Source organism: Sinocyclocheilus grahami, unplaced genomic scaffold, assembly GCF_001515645.1.
Source record: "Sinocyclocheilus grahami isolate Dianchi unplaced genomic scaffold, SAMN03320097.WGS_v1.1 scaffold242.1, whole genome shotgun sequence".
NCBI lineage: Eukaryota > Metazoa > Chordata > Actinopteri > Cypriniformes > Cyprinidae > Sinocyclocheilus > Sinocyclocheilus grahami.
Window position 1 is genome coordinate 489,103 of NW_015505421.1, and position 6,156 is coordinate 495,258.

Genomic DNA, 6,156 nt, shown 5'->3' on the forward strand with positions numbered 1-6,156 from the left:
CGAGTGATGCAAATAAATTTTATAATAGTTTATTGTGCATGCATATTATATTTAAAGTTGCTTAAGCGAAATCAAGGAGTTTATAAGGCTTTTTTTTATTCATTCTTTAAACGTAGACATGTAGAACATATCCGCGTTTGTGCATCAATGTCTGTAATGTACGGTGGCCGAGAAGTGCAAACCACATTACAATTCTGAAAACAAAATAACAAATTACAAACGCAAATGCAAGTCTAAAAAACAAAATAACAATTCAGAAAGCACAACAACAATTCAGAAAACATTATAACAAGTCAGAAAACACAATGACAAATTCGAAAACAAAATAACAAGTCAGAAAACACAACGACAAATCCACGTAGACATGTAGAACATATCCGCGTTTGTGCATCAATGTCTGTAATGTACGGTGGCCGAGAAGTGCAAACCACATTACAATTCTGAAAACAAAATAACAAATTACAAACGCAAATGCAAGTCTAAAAAACAAAATAACAATTCAGAAAGCACAACAACAATTCAGAAAACATTATAACAAGTCAGAAAACACAATGACAAATTCGAAAACAAAATAACAAGTCAGAAAACACAACGACAAATCCAAAAAAAAATTAACAAGTCAGAAAACACAATAACAAAGACAAACCGGAAGAGGTAGGTATAGTTTGAGACAGCGCTATTGGTTTGGGATTACTCACCGCTGACTGGACGAGACATCTGTCAATCAACGTATACAGGGAAGAACCAGCCGAAGAACAGCAGAGTCGTGGTAGAAAGTTCGGAGATGGTATTAAAGTAGCTCATAGTGTAAATAGGTATTTGCACTTAGTGTAAATAGCATATTGCTTAATATACTGCTATTTTCACTTAGTGTAAATAGAATCCATTGCTAATACGAGATTTGAAAAGGGACTGACTCATGACAACAACATTCTGACTTGTTATAATGTTTTCTGAATTGTTGTTGTGCTTTCTGAATTGTTATTATTTAGTTTTTTAGACTTGCATTTGCATTTGTAATTTGTTATTTTGTTTTCAGAATTGTGATTTGCTTTGCACTTCTCGGCCACCGTAGTAATGTGTGCTGTAGGTGCGAAACTTTTAGGAATCTTATCCAAGTTGTAGGCTAGTCAATATTGGTCAGTCATATCTGAGGATCCGCGAATGAAACTGTGACCACAAACACCATTAACTTAAGTGAATTATATGGCAATAATTGGCAATATGCTTTCACACAAATAACTTTATTTTTGAATGTTTCAATATGCGTCGACACAAATGACTTATTTGAATTGTTCATTGATACAACATGGCACTGAGTTGTTAGAAAAAAATATAATTTTTATTTTTTTATTACAAAACTTGTAGAAACATACAGAAACAGGGAAGCGAGACATGAATATATTCCACCAAAAAGCAATTATTAAAAATAAGAACAGAAAACAAATATTCTGGATTTGCATGTCAAATTAATTATTATCGATACATAAAAGTGCAAAAATAAACTTACATTCTTTTAGAAAAGTTGTCTTAATACATCAAAAGTTTGGCACTCTTTTTGTTATTAGTAAGTCTAAGAGATGAAACAAGAGAGTCCAATTCAACAAGAAAAATGGGGAAAGACAAAGGAGATTTAAGCCATTTTTGCTTATAAATGAACAATTTTGCATTCAGTATAAGAAAATGAGTTGTTAGAAAAGAAATGCGTAGAGACGTTATTGCTTGATGACGTCAGGAACCGATGAATCGGCTTTTTGAACCGGTTCAATGAGCCGATCTGTCCGAAAAGTACCGGTTCGTGGAAATGTAATGGATAAAAATATAAGCTACACAGTGATGAAACTGAGTGCAACTCTCTGTCACATCTGTATAGCAGGGTAAAGGGTGTATACCTTCCATGACTCGCTGTGCTGACTCTCTCAATGCTAGGAGAAATTTGTGTCAAGGTTGGTGAGCTTTAATAACCAATTCAAACTCAGTAATGATGAGACAACTGCTTATTCAAAGAAACGACCAGTTTGAATTGGTTTTGAGGCATGAGTCATTGCTGATTCACATCTGTAAGTTTGAATCTGATCCATTTGAGTCATGTCTGTGAAGGTAACCGCATGTGGACACAGCAGACCAGAGCCTAGCCTCCTGTTAAAACAGTAGCAAACTTTCAGAGATGAGAGGCTGGATGATAGAAGCAAATAATAGTTTCCGATGACTTATTTGAATTGTTCATTGATACAACATGGCACTGAGTTGTTAGAAAAAATAAAAATTTTATTTTTTTATTACAAAACTTGTAGAAACATACAGAAACAGGGAAGCGAGACATGAATATATTCCACCAAAAAGCAATTATTAAAAATAAGAACAGAAAACAAATATTCTGGATTTGCATGTCAAATTAATTATTATCGATACATAAAAGTGCAAAAATAAACTTACATTCTTTTAGAAAAGTTGTCTTAATACATCAAAAGTTTGGCACTCTTTTTGTTATTAGTAAGTCTAAGAGATGAAACAAGAGAGTCCAATTCAACAAGAAAAATGGGGAAAGACAAAGGAGATTTAAGCCATTTTTGCTTATAAATGAACAATTTTGCATTCAGTATAAGAAAATGAGTTGTTAGAAAAGAAATGCGTAGAGACGTTATTGCTTGATGACGTCAGGAACCGATGAATCGGCTTTTTGAACCGGTTCAATGAGCCGATCTGTCCGAAAAGTACCGGTTCGTGGAAATGTAATGGATAAAAATATAAGCTACACAGTGATGAAACTGAGTGCAACTCTCTGTCACATCTGTATAGCAGGGTAAAGGGTGTATACCTTCCATGACTCGCTGTGCTGACTCTCTCAATGCTAGGAGAAATTTGTGTCAAGGTTGGTGAGCTTTAATAACCAATTCAAACTCAGTAATGATGAGACAACTGCTTATTCAAAGAAACGACCAGTTTGAATTGGTTTTGAGGCATGAGTCATTGCTGATTCACATCTGTAAGTTTGAATCTGATCCATTTGAGTCATGTCTGTGAAGGTAACCGCATGTGGACACAGCAGACCAGAGCCTAGCCTCCTGTTAAAACAGTAGCAAACTTTCAGAGATGAGAGGCTGGATGATAGAAGCAAATAATAGTTTCCGCACGCAGAGAGAGGAGGGTGAATATGGCTTATCACATATTCTTCAAGTCATATACAAGAGGAATGTAACATATCAACACAGATGACAGTCTCAGAAATCCTAAAACATGCTGAAGATGAGAAATCAGGTAATATCACTCTGAACATCTACAGTAAATGACTATATGCATTATGAACAGCCTTAAGTTTATATAAAAGCAACAGTACATTGTTTATGGGCTCTTGTATTATGGTAATCCTTTAATAATGAGCAAGGTTACCTCTGCCTGCCAGCCATTGAGAATTTTAATACTTAAACTATTTTACAGACATTACTACCATCCACATCCAAGCCACAAGTGGGAAAGTATGAGGTCGCAGACTGCCGTCTCTCTACAGCACATCCCATTAAGCCTGATTTAATCAGGAACTCTTTAAAATAAAGTTCAAATTACTAACATTAGTGAATGAAATGGGTATCATAAAACAACAATTTACAGCATTTATTAATTTTTTATATATGTTATGCATATTAAATTATATTTAATGTCACTTTGTGTATAATACTTAGTTTATAGTTTATTTATACAACTTGAAATGTTAACGCATAAATTAATATTAGCCGAGATGAATAAATGCTGTAAATGTATCTTTTATAAAGACAAATACTAATAATTATAAATACTAATATTAATGTATATAACTTAAAATAATTAAAATTTCATCATATACCAAGTCATTAAGAGTATTTAAAGAGAAATGTCATATTTAATATCTCAATTTAATGGATCAAACGGGATTTTTACACAATTTTTATATTTCAAATTTGTTTTTTTTTTACATTTCGATTTAAAAAAAAAATCCTAAAAAATGACCAAGGTTTTCATATAAATTTTATATTAAATATAAGCAGCACAAATGTTCTCTAAATGAATAAGAAAAGTTTATTGAGCAGCAAATCTACATATAATGATTTTAGAATTATATATATATAAACACGCTGTATTGGATGGATGGATATATCATGGTTTAACAATAATAAATATTAACATGTTCAAATCTGATGGCAATTTGGTTTATTTTTAATGTGGTGACACAATCAAACTTAATGTTGGTATGATACAGACATTAACAAGAAAAATTACAAACTTGAACTATAATGTCAAAAACACACATGCTTTAGAATAAGACACTGGTCCTTAGGCTGAGGCAAACCTCACGGATAATATAACAGTTGTCACCAGAGAACCCTTTTTAGGACTGCACTAAAGGTTTTTACAGCCATTCTAAATGTGTGGGCCTAAATGTTCTGTTAAATCAGTTTTGCATATTTTAGAGAATACTTATCCTTAAACATACAAAAAAGATGCAAAAAGTGAGATTACTGCATGTAATGCAAGTATCAGGTTGTGTTCTACAGCTTGTTAGATTGAAACCTTCTGATTATGCAAAAGAGAATCCCAAATAAGGCTAAAAATCAGTCCATCACAAGCTTGTTCAACTGCTGGGAAACTGGTGGGCAAGGAACATCCAACTGCTTCCCAAACATCACCAAAGTGGTGCGACCGGACTCTTAAACACAGACTGATGATTGAGTGGGTTTGGAAGGAAACAAGCTTAACTATAATCTCAAGGATAGCAGTTGAGGCCCTGTTCATTTGGACAGTTAAATACAGGAGGAGCAGTAATTCATGTGGTGGTGTTGAATTCATAGTAGAAGAGGAATGCTGACTCGTCCTGTTCGTCAGACATCAGAAAGACAGACAGCCGGAGAGTGAAACAGTGAGAGCTTTTTTTTTTCACTTTCTGTAAAGATTCTGAACGTAACTAAACATCATGTCTACAGTTAGCATAAAGTCTAATTATCTGCAACATAATTGCTTTAAATAGCCAACAAACCAAAATAGTTGACTTAAAATGCTTTTCTTTTTTTACAGAAACTAAAGAGCCCCCTTGAAGAATTTAAAACCAGGCATGGCTAAGATGTTTAGCTGATATAAAAGGTGGGAAGTAAAAAATCTTATCTTTAAAAAAACTTTTTGATTCAGAGCTAGATCCACTGCTTTAGCTGAAAGGCTGAGAGCTGAGAGCTGAGAGTTTTTGCTCCCACATGCTTTCCACTACTTTGTACAGTTCCATGGTGGCTTTGGCATCTTCTACTGATGAGTGGCCTCTCTTCCCTGTCTGAAAATATAAGGAGAGAGTTTTTCAGTGGAAAAAAATGAAAGCCATCTTTATTTTCTTTATAAAAATAGTCTTGTCCTCTTTCAATCCAAGGATCCAAGAGCTGCTTTGAACTGACTCCAGATTTACCCTCTCTTAAATGTCTGACAGCTGAACTGATCTCCTCTAAGCACTCTGATCTTTGTGGCAGAGGTGAAACTGACATCCACTGAGACACGTTACAATGTTCTGTGCCAAGTTAAACCCACCTGTATGTCCTTTTTGAGAATAGCCTTAGTGAGCCTCTTCAGAGACACCATTTCATTCACAGGCAGCCCAGCTTTCTGGTTTAGCAGTGGAATCCGCGCCGTATCTCGTGTTTGGCAAGCAGGATGGAAATATTTTAAGGCCTTGAAGTCATTATTGATGGCATGGCCCACAACCACTTTCCCTGTTATTATCTTCACAATCTGTTTGCAAAACGTATAATAATGCTTAGTAGACTTACAAAAACAATCAGACTATTACTGGTTTGTCATTACTTGGTTTTGAGCACAATGAACAAATGATGATACTTTGTCTACATAATTAAAAATAAATCAATAAAATTATAATAACAATAAAATCTCAAATCAGTCATTTTAAATGCTGTGAATTTAGGCATCAAATAACATACAGAATGAAAATAGATAGGGCCTACTCATTTGGATATAATGATACATTTAACGGAGTTGTATTCAATGATTAACTTTAAAGTGAGAATTGGATGATGGCAAAGGAAACCTAAATGTAAAAATATTGAAATGAGCATGAACAATTAAGTATACAATATCAATTTAAAAATGTGTAACACTGGTTGATAACTGATAAGATATTGTTCTACC